Source organism: Camellia sinensis, chromosome 9 (assembly GCF_055761805.1).
Source record: "Camellia sinensis isolate YWXY chromosome 9, ASM5576180v1, whole genome shotgun sequence".
Taxonomy (NCBI): domain Eukaryota; kingdom Viridiplantae; phylum Streptophyta; class Magnoliopsida; order Ericales; family Theaceae; genus Camellia; species Camellia sinensis.
The window spans coordinates 169,918,144-169,941,651 of NC_138969.1; the positions used below are offsets into that span (position 1 = coordinate 169,918,144).

Sequence of the window (23,508 nt, forward strand, 5' to 3'; positions counted from 1 at the left end):
CTTTACGCTCGAGCGGAAGTTTTAACGCTCGAGCGGTCTCTTCGTTGTTGCTTCTACGCTCGAGCGGGAATTTTGACGCTCGAGCGTGATTTTCCATCTCCCAGTATTTTGCTCTGCAGTTCTTCCGCTCGAGCGGTAGTTTTTACGCTCGAGCATGATCCCTTGTTTTTGCTCCTCCGCTCGAGCGGGGATTTTGACGCTCGAGCGGGTGTCAGCGCCTGCAAAACTTCTGGAAGGGTGCAATCGACGCTCGAGCGGCTTTCTTCACGCTCGAGCATGATTCTGTGTCTTACGCTCGAGCGGGGCCTTCTACACTCGAGCGTAGAGTCGATTATATCAGTCTGTGATTCCACTTTTTGGATCACTTTTTGACCTACTTTTCCTTCATAACTTTTAAAAACCGCCCCTGGAGTGTTTTTATCTCTCTCTCTCCCTCTACACACCTTCTCTCTTTCGATTGATCTACTTAGAGTGAGTTTCTACCTTAGATCCTTTATTAAAAAGTTAGAGTGAGTTGAGGGCTTCGTTTTAATCTGAGAAACTTAGGATTTGGAGCACGTTGGTCTTTGGTCTTCATCTCCATCTTCTCCATACGGGTTATTTTCTTCGAGGTAGGGATTTTCCTACTCCATTTTATATGCTTTGTTCTAAGTTTGGTGTCTTGATAGGTTGGGGACACTTTGAAAATTTTGGGAAAAAAACCCTAGTTGAATTGCTAAATTGATTTGAGTAATTAATTTAATGAAATTGGGAAATTTGGTTAAATCCATGAAATTGGGGAGTTTATTGATTAAATGGTGTAGTTGGATAATATAAATCACTCGCCTATTAAATTGTTAGTATATTTATTTTTTTTTGAGTATAGAGATAACTGTTTGGGCTATCGGTGGAGGATAGTCGTGCTTGTTGTAGACATTGCATGCGGATTAGGGAAAATTGAAACTAATCAATTTGTTAAGTCATAAATTTAGACTATTGAATTAATACAGAAATTACATGTATTGATTGAGCATTGCATATGCATATTGTTTGGGAGGAGATAGGGGATGTACTCCACGGTTTAGGGGAAGATAGGGGATGGACCTCTAAACCAAAATTTGTTTGGGAGGAGATAGGGGATGGACTCCATTAGCACCATTTTTATGTGTGCTTATTATATTGAAGTGTTTTTACATGATTATTGATACAGCACTAAAATGTGTATCAAATGGGAAGTATGAAGTGTTTTGATATGAGCATGAGTCTCATTTGTTTTGTTGATATTGGAAGTAATGTGAATATGATATATAATTCACTGTTGTAAGTTTGGCCAGGTTCTGAGCCATGTTGATAATAATGGAAAGTGAAATGTGTCTTAGACATTAGTGTCATGAGACTGTTTAATGATAAAATTGATTATCTTGGTTAACCATCTATTGAATGCTATAGCTTTATTCAATGCTTATATTTGGTTTAGTATTTCTCTACTGGGCTGTGGCTCACCCTTTATGGGAACATCATTTTCAGGTTCAGGTGATAAGCTACCTCCACGGACTTAGCCTGGAAGGATTTGATGTTTGGGATTTTGAAGACTTGTCTTTAGTTATATGTTTTATTTTGTTATTTTTGAGATTTCATGTAAACATTCAAGCCTAGGGCTTAACTTGTAAATGAGTTAGTACTCATCCTTTTTGTGTCCAAGTGTTAGCTTGGAAAGATGTAAGCCCTTAGGGCATTTATTTTGATGTTGCAGGATGTTACATGTGATGTCTTTCAATAAGAATACTCTGATGAATAACTCAAATGATTCGTTTTCTTTTATAAATGCATGTTAATGTTATGGTTATTATGGGTTTATTTTGAGGGCGTTACAACTTGGTATCAGAGCGTACCGGGTTCGAATACTTTGGGTACGTGGGAAGTGATTAGTATCACAATGGGTTCGTCTCGCTTGATAGAGACTTAGATGTACTGTTATGTGCTTATATGATGGCATGTTTATGTGATTATGTGGGTATGGAATGTAGTTTCTAGGATGTTGATTGGACCCTTGAGTTTCTAGTAGTCTTGTTGGAAAGGCACTTGATCACTGCTGCTTCCAACTGGAACTATAGTAACGCTTCGGGACTATTATTATCCAGGAATGAAATTCGTAGGTGCTTATGTGATTATGTGCTTACGTGGAATGAATTATTTTTGTCCAATGCATTAGGACGCGAGTGTTTAGCTTCGGCACATTTATTAATGTGCTAAATAGGTCAGCCACTCTCGTGTTATCAGTGTGGTCAGCCAGGGCATATGAAGAGGTATTGCCCACAGTTGGGTGGCACACCTGGTGCATCTGGTTTGAGGCCGATTCAGGGTCAGCAGCCAGCTCAGTCGGGTCAGGCCTCGAGGGCCAATCAAGGGGCTTCATCGTCTCAGTCGGTGCAGCAATCTTATGCTCCTAGGGGTGAGCAGGTTGATCAGAGGTCATCTGGGCGCGTGTATGCTGTTACCGCGCAGGATCTTGTACCGGCTCCATCTGTTGTGAGAGGTACTTTCTTGTTTTGCAACTCGGTTGCTAATGTTTTGATTGATACGGGTGCATCTCATTCCTTTGTGTCTGCTGCATTTGTATCTGTTTTGGAGTTGGAGTTAGCACAGTTAGCATCTCCTATTTGTGTAGTGTCGCCTCTTGGGGGTGAATTGATTTTGAAACACGGTGTTAGGGGTTGTGATATAGAGGTTGATTACCATAGAATCCCATTTTCTTTTGTAGTTATGCCTATGAGAGGTTTCGATGTTATTTTGGGTATGGACTGGTTATCGTCATACCAGGCAGTTATTGATTGCTACCGCCAGAGAGTCACTTGTTGTACCGTGAATGGTGAGTGTTTTCATTTTCTGGGGGACCGTGTTGGTAGTGTTTTGCCATCGGGGTATGTTCCGCGAGGACGGAGTGAGCTTAGTGGTCTACTTGCTAACCTTTCGATTAGTGAGGATGTTGAGACTCAGATTGTGTTGCCAAGGGTGGTTTGTGAGTACTCGGACGTTTTTCCCGAGGATCTTATTGGTTTGCCACCGCATCGAGAGATTGAGTTCTCTATTGACCTGGTGCCCGGCACGGCGCCGATTTCTATGGCACCTTATCGTTTTGCCCCAGCCGAGTTAGTTGAGTTGAAGATCCAACTCCAGGAGTTGCTAGATAAAGGCTTTATACGTCCTAGTGTTTCGCCTTGGGGAGCACCGGCCCTCTTTGTTAAAAAGAAATGTGGTGCTTTGAGACTTTGTATAGATTACCGGAAATTGAATCGGGCTACGGTTAAGAATAAGTACCCTATGCCCCGTATAGATGATCTGTTCGATCAGTTGAAAGGTTCCCGTTGTTTCTCGAAGATAGACTTGAGATCAGGTTATCATCAGTTGAGAGTCAGTGAGGAGGATATTCCAAAGACGGCATTCCGTACGCGGTATGGTCACTATGAGTTTTTGGTGATGCCATTTGGGCTCACCAATGCACCGGCAGTATTTATGGATTTGATGAACCGGATATTCCGGGAATTTCTAGATCGTTTTGTAGTCGTATTCGTGGACGACATCCTTATCTATTCACCTTCAGAGGAAGAGCACGAGGAACACTTGAGGGTGGTGCTTGATTTACTTAGAGCCCATCAGCTATATGCTAAGTTTGGGAAGTGTGAGTTCTGGCTAGAGGAGGTGAAGTTCTTAGGCCATGTAGTTTCTAGGGAAGGGGTGTCTGTTGATACATCCAAGACAGAGGCAGTGCAAGATTGGGTACAGCCTAAGAGTGTGTTTGAGATCCGCAGTTTTCTGGGATTAGCTGGGTATTATCGCCGGTTTGTAAGAGATTTCTCCAGATTAGCTTCGCCTTTGACTAGATTGACTCGGAAGGGAGTCAAATTTGTTTGGAATGAGACTTGTGAAAAGTCGTTTCAGGAGTTGAAAGTTAGACTGACTACCGCTCCAGTATTGATTATTCCAGAGAGAGGGTTGGGTTATACAGTCTATTGTGACGCCTCACGAGAGGGTCTGGGTTGTGTGTTAATGCAAGAGGGAAAAGTAGTTGCCTATGGCTCACGTCAGTTGAAAATTCACGAGCAGAATTACCCTACACATGATCTAGAGTTAGCAGCTGTGATATTTGCCTTGAAGATTTGGAGACATTATCTTTACGGTGAGAGGTTCGAGGTATTCTCGGATCATAAGAGTCTGAAATATCTGTTCACACAGAGAGACTTGAACTTGAGGCAGAGGAGGTGGATGGAGTTCATAGAGGATTATGACTTTGAGTTGCATTATCATCCGGGAAAGGCCAATGTGGTGGCCGATGCCCTTAGCAGGAAACCTGTTGGTGACATAGCTAGTGTAGCCATTCGAGAATGGGAGATGTTGGGTGCACTTGGGGAGTTTGATTTATTTCTGGGCGAATCCATTGAGGCTGCGGCCTTGTTTTCTGTTGTTGTTCAGCCTACGCTTGTGACTCAAGTGTTAGAGGCTCAGAGAGGTGACCTTGAGGTAGAATCCCTCCGTGAGAAGATTTCTGGTGGGAAGGTTGAGAAAGGTTTGACGGTGTATCCCGACCTGAGTGTGAGATACCGAGACCGTCTGTTGGTGCCGGAGTCTCATCGAGAGGAGGTACTCCGAGAGTTTCATCATTCACGCCTTGCGGTGCATCCGGGAGGTACTAAGATGTATCGGGATTTGGGTCGCCAGTTTTGGTGGCGGGGTATGAAGAGAGATGTGGCAGCTTTCGTGTCTAAGTGCCTTACTTGTCAGCAAGTGAAGGCCGAACATCAGAGGCCAGCGGGTTTGTTGCAACCCTTGCCTATTGCCGAGTGGAAGTGGGAGCATGTCACTATGGACTTCGTTGTAGGTCTTCCGAGGACTCAGCGGGGCAGTGATGCTATTTGGGTGGTTGTAGACCGGTTGACTAAGTCGGCGCACTTCATTCCTATGCGCGTTAGAGATTCAGTAGATCATCTTGCCGACTTGTATATTCGGGACATAGTGAGGTTGCACGGGGTTCCAGTGACGATCGTCTCCGATAGGGACCCTCGTTTTACTGCCAGATTATGGCAGAGCTTGCAGAGCGCCTTAGGTACTAAGTTGACCTTTAGCACAGTATATCATCCTCAGACTGATGGGCAGTCCGAGCGTACTATTTAGATCCTTGAAGATATGCTTCGGGGTTGTGTTCTTGACTTTAGCGGGTCATGGGAGAGGCACTTGCCATTAGTGGAGTTTGCCTACAACAACAGCTTCCAGTCTAGTATCGGTATGGCACCGTTTGAGGCCTTATACGGCCGACCGTGTAGGTCTCCTGTTTGTTGGGCCGAGGTGGGTGATGCACCTCTGTTGGGTCCGGAGTTGGTGAGGGAAACGACGGAGAAAGTTGAGCTTATCCGTAAGAGGCTTGTTACAGCACAGAGTCGTCAGAAATCGTATGCCGACCGTAGGAGGAGACCTTTGGTGTTTGAGGTGGGTGATCATGTCTTTCTGAAGATATCACCTAGACGGGGTTCGATGAGGTTTGGGAAGAGTGGGAAGTTGTCCCCTCGATTCATTGGTCCGTTTGAGATCCTTGAGAGGATTGGCGAGGCTGCTTATCGTTTAGCTTTGCCACCGCAGTTGTCCGGAGTACATGACGTGTTTCATGTGAGTATGCTTCGGAAGTATGAGCCGGATCCATCACATGTGCTGGATTGGACCGATTTAGTGGTTGATGAAGATGTTTCGTATGAAGAGAGACCGGTTCGGGTCTTGGATAGGCGGGATCAAGTTTTGCGAGGCAAGACCATCCCTTTGGTAAAAGTTTTGTGGAAACATCATGGAGTGGAGGAAGCCACTTGGGAGCGTGAGTTGGAAGTCCGCGAGAAATATCCGGACATGTTTATTGATTTGTAATCTTGTAGTTAGATTTTGTAATATTGTCGAACTTTAAGGTGTCGTTTGGTAACACTTACGTTTTCAGTTTTCTGTTTATATTTACAAAAATTTAAAAAACTCAAATAAAAACTTGTTTGGTAAAATTTTTGATTTATAAATCAGTGGTCTCAGTTTATAAATTTGGCCAAAAAATAAAAACACAAAAAATGTGTTTCCATTTTGAGTTTTCAGTTTTTTTTTTTTTTAACCACCCAACACTAGCCACCACCCGCCACCATTTTCCACCACCGTCTTCCGCCACCACCACCACCCACCACCCACCTCTTACCCCCTACCACCACCACCTGCCACCACCACTCACCACCCACCTACCACCACCACCACCCACCACCCGCCACCACCACCAACCACCCACTTGCCACCACCACCTACCTGCCACCCACTCGTCATCACCATCCACCCCTTGCCACCACCACCACCACCACCACCACTACCACTCACCACCCACCTGCCATCCACCACCCACCACCTGCCATTACCATCCACCGCCTGCCACCACCACCTGTCACCTACTTGCCATCACCACTCACTACCTACCTGCCACCACTATCCACCACCTACCACCACCAGCCACCCACTACCACCAGCCACCTGTCACCCACCTACCCCCCCACCACCACCATCACCACCACCACCATCACCCACCACCCACCCGCCACCCGCCACCTACCTGCCACCACCACCCACCACCACCACCCACTCACTACCACCTACCACCCACCACCGTCACCCACTCACCCATCCACCACCACCACCACCCGCCACCTATCCGCTACCACCCGCCATCCGCCATCCGCTTGCCACCACCACCAACCACCCGCCGCCACCACCGCCGCCACCGCCACCACTACCCACTCGCTACTACCCACCACCCGCCACCATTACCTACCCAACCACCATCACCACCCACCACCTACCCATCGCCACCCACCACCACCCGCCATCCGCCACCCACCTGCCACCACTACCCACCACCCGCCACAGCCACCGCCACCACCACTACCCACTTGCCACCACCCGCCACTGTCATCCACCCACCCACCCACTACCAGCACCTGCCACCTAACACCCGCCACCACCACCACCACCACCACCACCCACTCGCTACCACCCACCACCCGCCACCGTCACCCACCCACCCGCCACCACCCACCACCACCAACTACCCACCACCCACCATCACCACTCGCCACCACTCGCCACCGCCACCACCACCACCACCCACTCGCTACCACCCGCCACCGTCACCCACTCATCCGCCACCACCCACCACCACCAGCTACCCACCACCCACCGTCTTTCGCCGCCACTTGCCATTTTTCACTCTTTTTTATATTTTTTAAATTTTGTAAACATTTTGTCAATTACCAAACGCGTTTGTAGTTTATGTTTTTCTAAAAATAAACAAAAAATAAACAAAAATCAGTTTATAAAATTTTTGTAAATATAAACTGAAAACGTAAACGTTACCAAACACACACTAAAGCTTTTTATATATGTCTTAAGCTGTAAAACATTTAGAATGTTTTGGTTAATGGAAATATTTTGGAACTTGCCTCGAAATGGAAGTTTAAGGGAACATTGTATATATATTGAATATATTGAAATTTGTTGAAATTGAAAGAAAATTGCATAGTGTTAATGCAGGTTGAAATATATGGTTGTTTTTCATATTGTGGCATGCCTCTTTGTTAAGAGATGGAATGGCCGGTGTTGGGTCAAGTTGTTTATTAGTGAGTTATCACATTGTTGGAATTTGAGAAAAACTTGTTTTCGAAACCTTGTGCTTAATTTCGGGGACGAAATTCTTTTAAGGAGGGGAGGTTATAGCGACCCCGGTCTTTTCTCTTTAAATTATTGTATCCGGACTTAGGTTCCGTGGATCCTGTCATTACTTATTGGTTGTTGTTGTCCTTTAATCTCTTCGTATTTGAAGTATAGGTTGTGTTGGGCGGGTCTGTTACAGGTTGGTTGATTTTAGATGCCAATAGGTGATGCCCAGATTTTGGCCTTTACGCTCGAGCGGTCTCTTCGTTGTTGCTTCTACGCTCGAGCGGGAATTTTGACGCTCGAGCGTGATTTTCCATCTCCCAGTATTTTGCTCTGCAGTTCTTCCGCTCGAGCGGTAGTTTTTACGCTCGAGCGTGATCCCTTGTTTTTGCTCCTCCGCTCGAGCGGGGATTTTGACGCTCGAGCGGGTGTCAGCGCCTGCAAAACTTCTGGAAGGGTGCAATCGACGCTCGAGCGGCTTTCTTCACGCTCGAGCATGATTCTGTGTCTTACGCTCGAGCGGGGCCTTCTACGCTCGAGCGTAGAGTCGATTATATCAGTCCGTGATTCCACTTTTTGGATCACTTTTTGACCTACTTTTCCTTCATAACTTTTAAAAACCGCCCCTGGAGTGTTTTTATCTCTCTCTCTCCCTCTACACACCTTCTCTCTTTCGATTGATCTACTTAGAGTGAGTTTCTACCTTAGATCCTTTATTAAAAAGTTAGAGTGAGTTGAGGGCTTCGTTTTAATCTGAGAAACTTAGGATTTGGAGCACGTTGGTCTTTGGTCTTCATCTCCATCTTCTCCATACGGGTTATTTTCTTCGAGGTAGGGATTTTCCTACTCCATTTTATATGCTTTGTTCTAAGTTTGGTGTCTTGATAGGTTGGGGACACTTTGAAAATTTTGGGAAAAAAACCCTAGTTGAATTGCTAAATTGATTTGAGTAATTAATTTAATGAAATTGGGAAATTTGGTTAAATCCATGAAATTGGGGAATTTATTGATTAAATGGTGTAGTTGGATAATATAAATCACTCGCCTATTAAATTGTTAGTATATTTATTTTTTTTGAGTATAGAGATAACTGTTTGAGCTATCGGTGGAGGATAGTCGTGCTTGTTGTAGACATTGCATGCGGATTAGGGAAAATTGAAACTAATCAATTTGTTAAGTCATAAATTTAGACTATTGAATTAATACAGAAATTACATGTATTGATTGAGCATTGCATATGCATATTGTTTGGGAGGAGATAGGGGATGTACTCCACGGTTTAGGGGAAGATAGGGGATGGACCTCTAAACCGAAATTTGTTTGGGAGGAGATAGGGGATGGACTCCATTAGCACCATTTTTATGTGTGCTTATTATATTGAAGTGTTTTTACATGATTATTGATACAGCACTAAAATGTGTATCAAATGGGAAGTATGAAGTGTTTTGATATGAGCATGAGTCTCATTTGTTTTGTTGATATTGGAAGTAATGTGAATATGATATATAATTCACTGTTGTAAGTTTGGCCAGGTTCTGAGCCATGTTGATAATAATGGAAAGTGAAATGTGTCTTAGACATTAGTGTCATGAGACTGTTTAATGATAAAATTGATTATCTTGGTTAACCATCTATTGAATGCTATAGCTTTATTCAATGCTTATATTTGGTTTAGTATTTCTCTACTGGGCTGTGGCTCACCCTTTATGGGAACATCATTTTCAGGTTCAGGTGATAAGCTACCTCCACGGACTTAGCCTGGAAGGATTTGATGTTTGGGATTTTGAAGACTTGTCTTTAGTTATATGTTTTATTTTGTTATTTTTGAGATTTCATGTAAACATTCAAGCCTAGGGATTAACTTGTAAATGAGTTAGTACTCATCCTTTTTGTGTCCAAGTGTTAGCTTGGAAAGATGTAAGCCCTTAGGGCATTTATTTTGATGTTGCAGGATGTTACATGTGATGTCTTTCAATAAGAATACTCTGATGAATAACTCAAATGATTCGTTTTCTTTTATAAATGCATGTTAATGTTATGGTTATTATGGGTTTATTTTGAGGGCGTTACACAGCACAACTTGTCGTTGCAAAAAAATGTGACTTTTTGAGACTTCATATATATAGTTACAAAATGGTTTAAATAAATGCAATGGTATTTTTCTATCATAAAAAAAAATTGAAAAAAACGACGTCGTCTTACTCTTTTGATATAACATTTCTCTTTTCATCAATTTTTTCATCTTCCTGTCTCTCTGTCTCTATCTCTGTCTCTCTTCTTTTTCTCTCTCACTCATCACTCTTCTCTGTCTGTCTGTCTGTCTCTCTCTTTCTCTCTTTCTCTCTGTGTCTCTGTCTCTCTTCTTTTTCTGTCTCTCACTCATCACTCTTCTCAGTCTGTCTGTCTCTCTTTCTTTATGTCTCTGTCTCTATCTCTCTTCTCTTTCTGTCTCTCACTCATCACTCTTTTCTGTCTGTCTGTCTCTCTTTCTCTCTGTGTCTCTCGCTCATCTCTCTTCTTTCTCTGTCTCTCTCTCGTTTATCTCTTTTTGCTATTCTCTCTCTCTCTCTCTCTCTCTCTCTCTCTCTTTGTCTATCTCTCGAGCATCTTTTGTTTCTCTCTTTTTTTTGTCTCTCTCTCTATCTCTCTGTCTCTCTCGTTTTTCTCTCTTCTCTCTCTCTCTCTCTCTCTCTCTTTTTTCTATGTCTCTCTCCCGTTAATCTCTTTTCGCTTTCTTTCTCTCTCTTTTTGTTTATCTCTTGTTCATCTCTTGTTTCTCTCTCTTTTTCTATCTCACTCTCTCTCTATCTTTTTCTCTCTTTGTCTATCTTTATCTCTTTCTCTCTCTGTCTCTCACTCATTACTCTTCTGTTTCTCTGTCTACCTATCTATTTGTCTGTCTGTTTGTCTCTCTCTCCCTCACTGTGTTCGCCTTGCTCACTCTCTCCCTCATTTCTTCTCTATTTATTGAGCTCCCTCTCGATTTATCGATCCAACCATGTTGGGGACCCCCAGTGGGCAGTGACCCCCAGCACCCCCACCTCCACGTGGGGGTCTGTGAGAGCAAGAGTGAAAATAAATAAATAAATAAATTTTTTTGAACCAATTAGAAAACAGTGGGGGTGGTGGGGGTCACTCCCACTGGGGGGTCTAGGGCATTTTTCTTACCGATCCACTACAAGAAAATGCACTTTTAACGACCACTTTGTCTCTTTCTCGCTCATCACTTTGTCTCTGTCTCTCTATCTTTCTTCTCTATCTGTCTCTCACTCATCTCTCCCTCTCACCACCCATCTCCTCTACCACATTTACCACTATTGCAAATGTCATTCCACTACCACCACTACTACCACTGTTGCCACTCCACCTCTACGATTACCATTACTACCATCATCGCCACCACTCCCCTATCACCACTACCACTACTACCACTACTACTACCATTACCTCTCATCCACCACTGACACTCCATCTCCTCTGTCTGTCTCTCCTTTTCTCTATGTGTCTCTGTCTCTCTTCTCTCTCACTCACTCATCACTCTTCTCTGTCTGTCCGTCTCTATCATTCTCTCTGTGTCTCTGTCTCTCTTCTCTTTCTCTCTCTCACTCATCACTTTTCTTTGTCTGTTTGCCTCTCTGTTTTTCTCTGTATCTCTCGTCCATCTCTCTTCTCTTTATCTCTTTCATCTATCTTCTCTCTCTGTCTCTTTTCTCTCTCGCTCTCTCGCTCATCTCTTTCTGTCTCTCTCTTGTTTATCTCTTTTTCCTCTTTCTCTCTCTCTTTCTCTCTCTCTCTATATATATATATCTTTTCACCTATTTTTCATCTTCCTTTCTTTCTTTTCTTTCTCTCTCTCACTCATCACTCTTCTCTCCCTGTTTGTCTATTTGTCTCTCTCTCTCTCTCTCTCCCCTATTGTGTTCGCGTTGCTCACTATTTCCCTTCAGTCTTCTCTATTTACTGAGCTCCCTCTCAATTTATCAATCCACTACAAGAAAATACACTTTTAGCACCACTTTGTCTCTCTCTCGCTCACCCCTCTGTCTCTCTCTCTCTGTCTCTCCTCTATCTGTTTCCCACTTATCTCTCTCTCTCTCACCACCCATCTCCTCTACCACCTTCACTACTACTGCAAACGCCATTTCACTGCCACCACTACTACCACGGTCGCCACTTCACCACTACGACTACCATTACAATATTTTTCATTAAAATATTACCCCTACTTCTACCAAATAAAAAATAATAATAATTTTTTTTATTAAAAAAAAATGAAACAAATAAATTTTCAAGCTTAGTAACAAAAATAAAATAATTTTTTTTTTAAATTTTATTTTAACAAAAAATAAAGGTTTTTTGCGACAACAACTCCTATCGCAAAAAATAAATAAATTAAACAGTGTTATTTTATTGTTTAAATTTTTTTTTTTAAAAAAAGATTTTGATTTTCCCATCCCCCCCCCTTTTTTTCCATTCTTGCTCTGTTCCCCGCCGCCCGCCCAAAACCAAAAAACCCTTGTCTCTTCTTACCCCTCTCTCTCTATCGATAGATCAACTGTTGAAGGGTTTATATGTGGAGATGAAGTTTGAGAGGCCGAGTAAGATCCAGACGATCAGTTTGCCTATGATTCTGACCCCTCCTTACAAGCACTTGATCGCTCAGGCACACAATGGTTCTGGCAAGACTACTTGTTTCGTGCTTGGCATGTTGAGCCGTGTTGATCCCAAACTCACTGCTCCTCAGGCGCTCTGTATCTGCCCTACCCGAGAATTGGTGATCCAGGTTCGTTAACGTATGCAAATCTGTACATAATTTCTATTTGATCAAAGATTGAAATAGCTAACCTTTCTATGTCGCGACATGTAATTGGACCAAAGCATTACTGGTTGATCGATTTTGTTGCTTCTGGTGTTCTAAAATGTTAATATTGAAATAATTTCAAATGTGATCCTCTGAGTATATCGACGTGTTCTTGTGAATTTGTGCATTCATTTGCCTTACTTAATCACTTGTAAATGAATGAATTGAATTTTCATGTGTTTGTAAGACTTCCATTGATAGTGATGACAAATTTTTGGCATTGGTAGTGCATGCATTGTTGGGCCTGATTGATCTGTATCTTTTGGTGTTGTATCTTCTAAGATGGTTTTATGTTTGGTATTTCATTTGTGTTGCTTTTTTAGTATAAGGATAGTCAAATCAACTCAGTAGATAAACGTGCAAGGATGGGGAGTATTGAGATATATGTTTGTATGTGCTAGACAGTTTGGATTGATTTTTGTTTGACCTAGAGTTAGGAGGGAGGATCGAAAGTCGAGATGATTATTGGGCCTTGGAACTACATTGAATTCTTTTCTGCAGTGATGTAGAGGCTTGTCTTTTTAAAATACCGGTTACTTCTAAATTCGGTGCACTATCAAGTACTCTAACCTTTGAGCTATTGCCTAACACCAATCTCCTCGTCTATGTTCTTTCCCAATATGCTTTTTAACACAGTGACGCTTACTATTACCCAAATCATAGTTAAAGATTTGTTTATTTGTTCCACCTCTTTGGTAATTCTACTTCATGCTTTGTGATTTGGGTTCATCTGTACCTGTGCGAAGGTAAATACATGACTAATAATTGATATCAGGTGGAGACTTTTGATTTTTATATGCTTGGATAAATACACTTTCATGCCTTTATCTTAAAACTTGTCTAGAAGGACGATCAAGGAGAAAATTGATTAATATTACCAAGGGTACTGTCATGGCAGCATTCTAGATGAAACCATAAATCATAGGTGAAGGACTGTTAACTTGTGTTTCACAACACTACAAACACACACACACACACACACAGAATGTGATTAGCTGGAGCCTCATGCACTGGGTTTCCCTGTTTAGCCTTCCTTTTTATGTACACAAAGAAGAGATTGTTAGGTGAGGAGAGATTTGAGGCTTCTGCAATCAGCTCACATAGAAGAGATTGTTAGCTCCTCCTTTCAAGTTATCTATGGGACAAAACCTAAGCAAAAGGTGCAGCTTTTAGAAAGGTAAATTTAATCTTAATTCCCCATCTATAATGTTTTAATCATATCATTAATTGGACTGATGGTGGTGATGATGTTTTAACTAGCCTTGCTGGAGATGCTCTTATGTTCTGTTCTGCAATGTTTGTGAAACTAAGGATGAATTAATGATATATGGTTCTCTGGTGGATTTAAAGATCAGTGTTCTTTAACATGTAGTTTAATATTTAATCAATGGTAGCAAGTGGATCATGTGTACACATTTTGTTGGGACTTTTCTCTAAAGTGTTTGTGAGTTTAGGATTTAACTAATAGTAGTGGATGACAATGATGCAGAACATGGAAGTTCTTAAAAAGATGGGGAATTATACAGGAATTACTTTTGAATGTGCTATACCAATGGATAGCAGCAACTATGTTCCAATTTCAAAACGAGCACTAGTGACAGCACAAATAGTGATTGGCACTCCTGGTACAATCAATAAATGGGCGACAACAAAGAAATTGAGCACGAACTATTTGAAGATTCTTGTTTTTGATGAAGCTAACCACATGTTGGCAGAGGTACTATCATACCTCTTATTGAGATTATGTATGTTTTATGTGCTTATGATAATTATTAGTAAATCTTAAACCCCCAAATCTAGTATTTGTATATTCTTTTATTTACTTTTAATTTTAGATATTGATGATGGTTTTGCTTTGATTTGTATTTTCCGATCTTTGTTATGTATGTGTAGATTTAGAAATTTATGTATGATCTACGAGTTTGATCACTAATCTCGTGTTATTTTGAAATAGATTTCCCTAATCCCAAGTTGTTTTGATGATGAGCTTGTAGTACATGTCTCAGATTGTGGTTTGGCTCCTCTAATATCATCTGTCTCTGAAAGTCAGGTAATTGCTTGTCATTTGATCTTTAAATTCGTTGATAATTGGTTGTTAAAACATGAATCTTTGAGTATACGCTAATTGTCACAACTCAATTTTTTCTGCTTTGAATATCAAGTATTGGTTAACTTCGATTTGTGTCTGTGTCACTTACACCCTAAAGAGCATGGATATGAACGTTGGACATTGATACGACATGCTATAACATGCGAACGTGTCATTTATTAAAAAACTAGGACATCATGCCCAAATAAATATAGATTTTACATGTATGCATGAAAGTAAATTTATTTATTTTCATCACAAATGCAATTTATAACTCAAGTTGGTGATTTAACATGGTGTGAGCTTAGTTTGTAGGAGAACTTGGGTTTAGGTCTCTCTACTTATTTTTTTCCCATTTTCTTGGGTGTAGAAGAAAGTTTGAAAATTTATAGCACTCCAATTGTTTGTTCTAAAGCCTAGAAAGAGACTCATTGATGACTTTGGTTTATCAAAATAACTTGTTTGAATTTTGAAACTATACCCTTATTTGGTCTGTGTTGTTATCAGTTTTCGATTCGTCAATTTGATTGGCTAATGGTGATATTTGTTTGTAACAGGGGAATTTAGTGCTGTTCCAGGAAGAATACCTGAACCTTGTACTGCTTTTTATTCTTCTTACCAGTGTAGGTAACTCATGCTCATTGAATGATAAATTTTAGTGAAGGAATGCATTTTCAAAATTTTGGTTTCCCAGAAGCAGTTGTAGTTTGTTAGATTGTGGTTTCCCATAATAATCGTAGAAAATGATAAGATTTTCAAGAAAAAAAACATAAGGAATCAAATCAAGTAAATAAATAGAGGAGATAAATAAAATTGTTTTGTGTAAAATTACTTAGTTTCTGTGACACCAATGAATTGCTGATGGTTTTACTTTATTTTTAAGGTGGAAAGGCCCTAGCCGATGGCACAAGCCAGTGGACTGGGTTCAAATTGAAAGGAAGCGACACGACAAGGTGTGTGAATATAGATACAGACATATGGCAATCATTCTTGGATGCTTATGAGGCAAATTAAGAAAACCTGTCATTCACTATGTGGTTATTTTTGAAGAGATAGTAACCATTTACTTGTGATGATTATTCAGGAAAGAACATTGGAAGAGCACAAGAAGCTGGTGGGAGAAATCCTAAAACGTGACCAAAAAAGTGTAAGAAGATTGAAGCTGCTGGTATTGATTATGAGTGCCCTGAAATTGTAAGAATCTAAATCTTGCCATTTTTTTGTTCTTCAATGCTCTTGCAATTATTATAAAAATATAGGGAACTACTTTCGAAAATTCAGGCTTGAATTTAAGGGATAATTTATGCTTTTCTGCTAATCCAAAATTTGGAGGCATGGGCCAGCATTTTTTGACAAGCAAAGTTGCGAGTTCCTATTGTCTTGAGTCCTAGGGTTCTCTGGATGGTAAGACTTGGACAAACTTGAGAGTGCACGAGAATGACCAGACAATGTGCAAACCGAGTCAGTTTGCTTCATGGCCAATAATAGGTCCCAATGCTCTGCTTCCCTTCAGATTCTTTAGGGGTTATATTGACTGCTCCCACAACCGATGATTCTAATCCATGGAACTTTTGCATTTGCTTCTTGGAGCTCTATGGTATGGTTACTTCCACTAAGTTGATTGTGTAATGAATGATTAGACTAGTCGTTTGGCCCATCGCAGCCCCATTATGTACAGTTTCTGCTCGTGAGAAATAAAAGTGATGCTTGGCTCTGAAGCCTATCCCACAACTCTCTGTCATGGCTTGAAACATGCCGCTAAGAGGTTCATTCTTCACATTATGGCACAACTTAGAACACTTTTAGGACTATGTTTGGATTAAGGATTTGAGAATTGATATCCTTCCTATTTTCTTTCCTTTTGCATGTCATTCCTCAAATCTTTGATCCAAACAGAGCCTCAGACAATTTTCCTAGAAAAACATCATATGTGAATTGAATTTATTATGTGTGAGTTACACTATACAAATTTAAATCTATGCTATATATTAAAATTTTTCAAACTTTTTTAAAATAAAAATATGAGTACATAGCACTAGTTAAAAAAAAAAAAAAATCTGAATCATGTGCATTCCACTATGATGAGATCGTCCTCTTTTAATTTGGACTTTGGTGGATTGAACATTCAAATTATCCATATTATATATAAGGAAAATTATATAAATAGAAGTTGCTTTAGTAAATTACCTATTACAATGAGATGGTTGGAAAGCAACCCCATTTTGGCAGATTCCTTTCCATGAATTGGGAATTGGGTGGCATCCCTTCTTGATGCTTTCTTAATATACTTCCAGGAAAAAAAAATTATTAGCTACCAATTTTAATGATTTTGTAATTTACCTTATTGTATATGGTGACCATCTTTTCTTTTTGGCCTTGTCAATTGTACTTTATTGTAAGGATGTGTGAGTTTGTTATGCACTTCTGTGTCATATGTTGTAAGTTGTAACAAGTGTTGTACTTCTATTTTTCCTCCTTAATTGTGTCTTCTCTTTGTATTTTTTTGGGTATTACAAACCTCTTTCTTCTGCATTGTTAGGTGAGGAACATTATTTGCTCTAACTAGTGATAGACTGAACTGTTAATTTTTAATATGTGCAATGGCTTGTTGAGTACAATGCGGCTTTGGCATCCATCTGCTTCATGATTTTGCTTGGATTTGTAGATGATGTCCTCGATGTCCCTTGGAGAGTGTGAGTATTCCAATCATATTTTTTGGATTTATCGGCCCATTTATTTCAAGAGCACTGTTTTCTCTTTGCATTACTGCATTCAGAGTTAATGCTAAACTAGGTCTTTCTGACTTTGAAGAACAGGAAATTATTATTGCCATCAATTGCTGCTCTTCCTCTGTTGATGGCCTATGCTGGACATCCAACTATAGTTATACCAAAGCCTCTCATTCCCTATCTTGGGCTTGAGTTTTTGGATCTAGGTAAACCTAAAGCATTGATTATGATTTTAGAGACCTTTCGGAAAAAAAAATTCTGATAAACCCAGATCCATGTCCCCAATTTCTTCTACTACAACTTTCATTTTGAATCGTTCATGTTTTTTTCAATTTCACCATCATTTCACTTTCTCATCAACATCACTTGTCATCTCTACCTCACTAATTTCTTGCATTAATTTCTAGAAACAGGGCATTACTCTAAATTGGGTGAAAAAACTCATCACCCTCTTTCCAAAATTTCTTGATTCTAAGTAATTATTTTATATGTGCCAAACAGTCTTCTAACCCAACAACATCAACTTCCTACTTTTCACGTATGAGAGGTTAAGGGTTCGACTTTCGTTAGAGACAAGGCTGTGTGGCACCATTCTTTTATTATCACTATGTTGCGCACTCTTCCCAAGGAATTTCAGACAAAATAGTATTTGAGTTCTATGTGCAAAATTTACTCTTTCTATTAGATTGAAGGCATTGTATGACAAATTTAATTCTAGAATTGAATATAAGACTCACCTTGTTTTTGTCTCATTGTTAAATTGTGAACAAATAATATTTCTATGTACTCTCAGCCTCAATTCATCATATTTACAAGTAGAAAGAGAACTTGTAATTTAAGTTGCCAATGATTGAGGAAAACATTGTTGGTAAAGTTAGCTATCTTCTGCTCTTCATGTTTATGCAATCTATAATTATTCTGTTTGTCAGGTATTTGTGCTAAATTTAATTGAATTACTTGATGCAGGTTTTGGTTGTAGGTGGTGGTGATGGTGGAGTTCTTAGGGAAATCTCTCGCCACAATACTATTATATAATTCCGAACGCCATAATTAAGTGACCCCATAATTAAGCTTGAAGTTGCTCTTAAGGTAATTGAAACTCTTGTTGCAAATCACTGATTTGCCATAGAGATAGGTCATTGACATAGTTTTATTTTGATTATTTTAAGCTAAACTAACACATTTAAGTGCATTAAATTTTCAAGTCAAGTTTGATATATGTTTTTGCAGATTTTGTTGAGGGAATAGTTGATATGATCGAGTGGTTGATGTTGGGAGCCAAAGATTATGTTGCTCTTCTTCTTTTTTTCTTTTTTTTTTTTTGAAGACTTGAATTTTTTAGTACAGTGTATTTAAAGATGATTAATGGATAATGTCTATTATAAATTTAATTAATTTGTTAATTTTGTTATTTTTCATTTACAAAAAATTGTTTAGTGTTTGTAATTGATTTTTTTGTTGTAGCAAACCTATATATGATTTTTTTAATAAATAATTATTTGCGACAGTGAAACAATGGTCGCTAAAAGTGTTTTTTTTATTTTTTTATTTTTTTTGCGATGGCAAAATAGCTGTCGCAAAAAGTCTTTTGCGACCCCATGTGCAGTCGCATAGGCCGTCGCAAAAAGTCTTTTGCGACTGTATTTTTATTATTTGCGACGGCATGTGACGGTCGCAAGAAGTATTTTTTTTAGTAGTGAATGTTATTAATCACACTTAAAAGATGTGATGTAAATATTTTTAATCACACTTAAAAGGTGTGATCGAAATGTTATTAATCACACTTAAAAAGTATGATTAAAAATGACCATTTTTAATCACACTTCCAAAGATCACACTTAAAAGGTGTGATCTAAATACTTTTAATCACACTTAAAAGATGTGATCAAAATATTTTTAATCACACTTAAAAGGTGTGATCTAAATATTTTTAATCACACTTAAAAAGTGTGATTAAAAATGAGCACTTTTAATCACACTCCCAAAGATCACACTTTAATAAAATTTAAAAGGTGTGATTAAATAACATACATCACACAAAAAAAGTGTGATCTTTATCTGTTTTTGTAGTAGTGATGAATAACTCAGCCCCCGTTTGGGATAACATTTTGGGCTAAAATGGTCATATAGGACAAAAGAGGTTATTTTAGCTAAATAAGACAAAATGTTACATTTAACCCACAATCATTTCCTTTTTTTCTCTCACAAACGTCAAAAAAACCAAAAAGTCTATTTCAAATAAGACTTTTTAGCCCCAAGCTAAAATAGTCAAAAGTCAAAAAGCTAACCCACATCTCAAATGAGCTCTCAAATCACTAGAATTGAACATGTTGAAGACACCATAAGCTCAAATGTACTAGATTAGACTTCTCTTCAACCAGCGTGAAACCAAATCTTATTTGTTTATTTATTTTTAGTCATATTTTATTGTAAAGATCACATAAGGGGAGGTAGATGCCATACCATGGGGTTGAAACACTAGTTGTAGAGTAATGCTATAGCGATCATCTATTTTTATCATCTTATATTATTATTTGATGTATTAGTCTGATTTTCAGTACTACATTAGATATATACACGTGTGGTTAAACCTATTACATCAATATTATGTTGACAAAAAGATAATGAACATATTATTATGTTCATTGCTTATTCAATGAACTTAATGTGCTATGATTTCCAAATTCTGAGAAACGTGCAAACTTGAAATTATTTTTGCTATGAAATCATTTTCTCTTTCTTTATTCTTTGTTTTTGTAGCATAACATAAAGAACAAATAAGAAAAAAAATCAAGCATAAATTATTAGCTTTTTATTTACAATAAATTAATAAATGGAGTAGCTGTTTTATCCTCTTTTCAGCTCAATATTTGAAGCCACAACAATCTCATGCCAAGAGGGGCATGGTGATGGAAATTGTAGTGTCCTCTGTTGCAGCTTTGTTTTTTGTAATCTGCTTACTTTCTTGGTTGGTGATGAGGAAAAGAAAAGGTAATAAAAACAACATTAATCTTCTATCATTATTCATTTTCAAATTTTGTAAAAGAAAAGGTAATAAAAACAACATTAATCTTCTATCATTGTTCATTTTCAAATTTTGTAGCATGAAAAATCATATGTGGTAATCAAATCTAATGTCAGTGATTTAAGACTATATTTGAATTTCGATAAGATTTTAGTTGAGTTGTGTGACAGGAAAAAGATGACAAAACAACTTGTTATTTAGTCCCAACAGTTCAACATCCTTTATAACCACCCAAATGGAAAATCAGTTTCATGAAAGTGGAACAAATGCGGAATTACCACTTTTTGATCTAACCACCATTGTCGCCGCCACTGACAATTTTCCTTCCTCGAACAAGCTCGGTCAAGGTGGCTTTGGAACAGTGTACAAGGTAAGACACTTTCAGACTTGAAAATTATCTGAAAATTGTGGTTTATTTGTATTTGGAGAGTAAATAAATTAATCGTGCATTGATTTTAGGGTCAGTTACACAATGGACAAGAAATAGCGGTCAAAATGTTAGCGAAAAATTTGGGCCAAAGGGTGAAGGAATTCAAGAATAAAGTTACACTTATTGCTAAACTCCGACATAGAAATCTAGTGAGACTATTGGCATGTTGCACTCAACAAGACAAGAAAATGTTGATCCATGAATGCCTTCCAAACAAAAACTTAGACCCTTTCATCTTTGATATGCTTAATTTTTGGATTTGAGTTCATTTGTTTATTAGCACTGAAATTTATGTAAAACTATAAGAGTACCTTCGATTTGTTGATAGAATTGACTTTTAACTTTGGCCTAGATAAAACAAAAGGCTCATCTTAAGAATGAAGAAAGTGCTTCGAGATCATTTTGGGAATTGCTTGTGGGATGATATACCTTCACCAAGACTCTAGAGTAAGAATAATTCATATGGATCTAAAAGCAAGTAATGTTCTCCTCGACGCTTCAATGAACCCTAAAATATCAGACTTTGGTATGGCTAAAATATTTGGAGCGGACCAGATTGGAGCTAACACAAATAGGGTGGTTGGAACATAGTACGTATCACTTATGCATTCATGTGTGTGGGGAGAGAGAGAGAGAGAGAGAGAGAGATGTGCAAGAAAGGCATTAATTCTAATTATTGTTTGATGTTGTAATTGCAGTGGTTATATAGCGACCCCGGGTCTCCACCCGACTGTCATGGTATTCTGGATCCAAATTTTGTTGTTTGATGCTGCTGGTTATGTCTTTCTTTCTTACACCTCTTGAATTTGAATTTTGGAATGACTTGAGCGTGTTTAGAACAGGTTGGTTGCCTTTCGGTCTAGAATCTTGTTGTCCAAAATTTCAATCTTCTGCTCGAGCGGGACTTTTTGCGCTTGAGCGGAGTTTGCAACCTTTCAGTATCGAGTGTCTCTGCGAAAGTGCTGTAAGAGTGTTTTTCATGCTTGAGCGGCGTTTCTTACGCTCGAGCGTGTCTGAGCTTGGGTGGTCCTTCTTGCACTCGAGCGTCTGTCTGCAATCTGTGAAATACTGGACGGGTGAAATCCATGCTCGAGCGGTGCTCTTTGCGCTCGAGCGAGTTGTTGTTGCTGTGTCTTACGCTCGAGCGTGAAACTCTCTGCTTGAGCAGGATTCGCGTATATCAGATCGTAAAAGCGACTTTTTACACAACTTTTTCATCTCTTTTTCATCCAAACCCTAAGTTGAGAGCTTCTCTCCCTAGAAATACCCTCTCTCTCTATATTTGACCAATATCTAGTGATCTTCTCACCCTCCTCCCTTAGAAAATAAGATTGAGCTCTTCAAGATCTTCATTTCCATCTAAGAAGAAGTGGGTTTTTCCATTTTTGGAAGCTTTACCTTTGTCTAACCCTTCTCCTTGGGCTTCTACTTTGAGGTAGGGATATTCTTGAGTTATATATACTAGTTTTGCCCTTTTTGTAATGATTTAAGAGTTATTTCTAGTTTGTGATGATATTAACCTTGTGATTTCAAAATGTAATGGTTTTCCTCAAAAGAGGGTTTCTCTTTTAACTCTAAATTTTTGGTCAATCCTTGAGGTTCATCTTGTTGACCTAAGAAAAGAAATATTTTGGGTGAGGTTTGTCACCGTGAAATGGGAAGTGATTGTTTTGAGAAAAAACCCTAGAAATTGGGGATTTTGGTAATATGGCCAATGTCTTTGAAATTTCTTATGTTCTTGTGTTAAAAGGACGAAGAGAGTGAATTGCATCAATGTTGGCAAAATGGAAAATTATTTGTTATATGAAAATGAGGTGTAAATGTTAAATTGTTGACAATACATAAATGAGCAAAGTTGTGGCGAGACTAATTTGTTATGTCTTGTGATATGGAAATTGTGACTACGTGTTGATGAAATATATTAATCATGTAAATGAACATTGAAAAGAGAAGATGAGAATGTAAATGTTGACACTGTAGTAGAGATACTCAAGAGTGGAGAAATGTCTTATGATATGGAAAGGATCATTTGCATTGTATGCTATTTCCTTTATTATAGTGCATTGTGAATCTAAATCTTTGAGATTTCCATTATGAGAAAAAGAAATGGTTATTGTGTTGAGAACTATGAAAATGTATAAGGGGTAAATACGTTGGTAAGTCCGGGTAGGAGATGTAGAGGAATTTGTAAAGTTGGCCTGAGAGTCCAGGGTGAAAGACCCGAAAGCCGCGGGGATAGGTGTCGAGCCTTCCGGTTAGTACCACTAAAAATGACAGTTTGGTAGTACTCGTGGAGTCTACTTGCAGATATCGGGCTAGGGATTACCAGTGTCGTATTTACCACCCCTATTGAATTAATAAATGGGAATTTGAAATTGATGAGATCACATGGTGATATTGAGAATATGGTGATTTTGAATTTGGTGCATTAAAATGAATGTTTTTCCTTAGTACCTTAATCTTGGCATGGCATTGCAATCACGTTTGTTTTTATGTTGAGGAAAAGGCATAATTGTATATACTTTGTAAGAATTCTCTACTGGGCTTTGTGCTCACCCCTGTGGGATTTGGTGCAGGTAAAAATGTGGTGATCCCGCCGAATTGAGGGCGTGGATATTTTGAGAAGAGTACATAACTCTTTTGTTTTGTGATTTTCTTTTGAGCCAAGGGCTAATG

At 39.1% G+C, this 23,508-nt stretch overlaps 1 long non-coding RNA gene across 1 annotated transcript; it reads left to right on the plus strand.

Annotated features, from left to right (window-relative positions):
* Window positions 1-17,243: 17,243 nt before the first annotated feature.
* Window positions 17,244-18,441, plus strand: LOC145799632 (uncharacterized). The gene is made up of 3 exons (XR_014341298.1): window positions 17,244-17,341; window positions 17,465-17,583; window positions 18,344-18,441. It is a non-coding gene; the product is annotated as an uncharacterized LOC145799632 (long non-coding RNA).
* The last annotated feature ends 5,067 nt before the right edge of the window (window positions 18,442-23,508 follow it).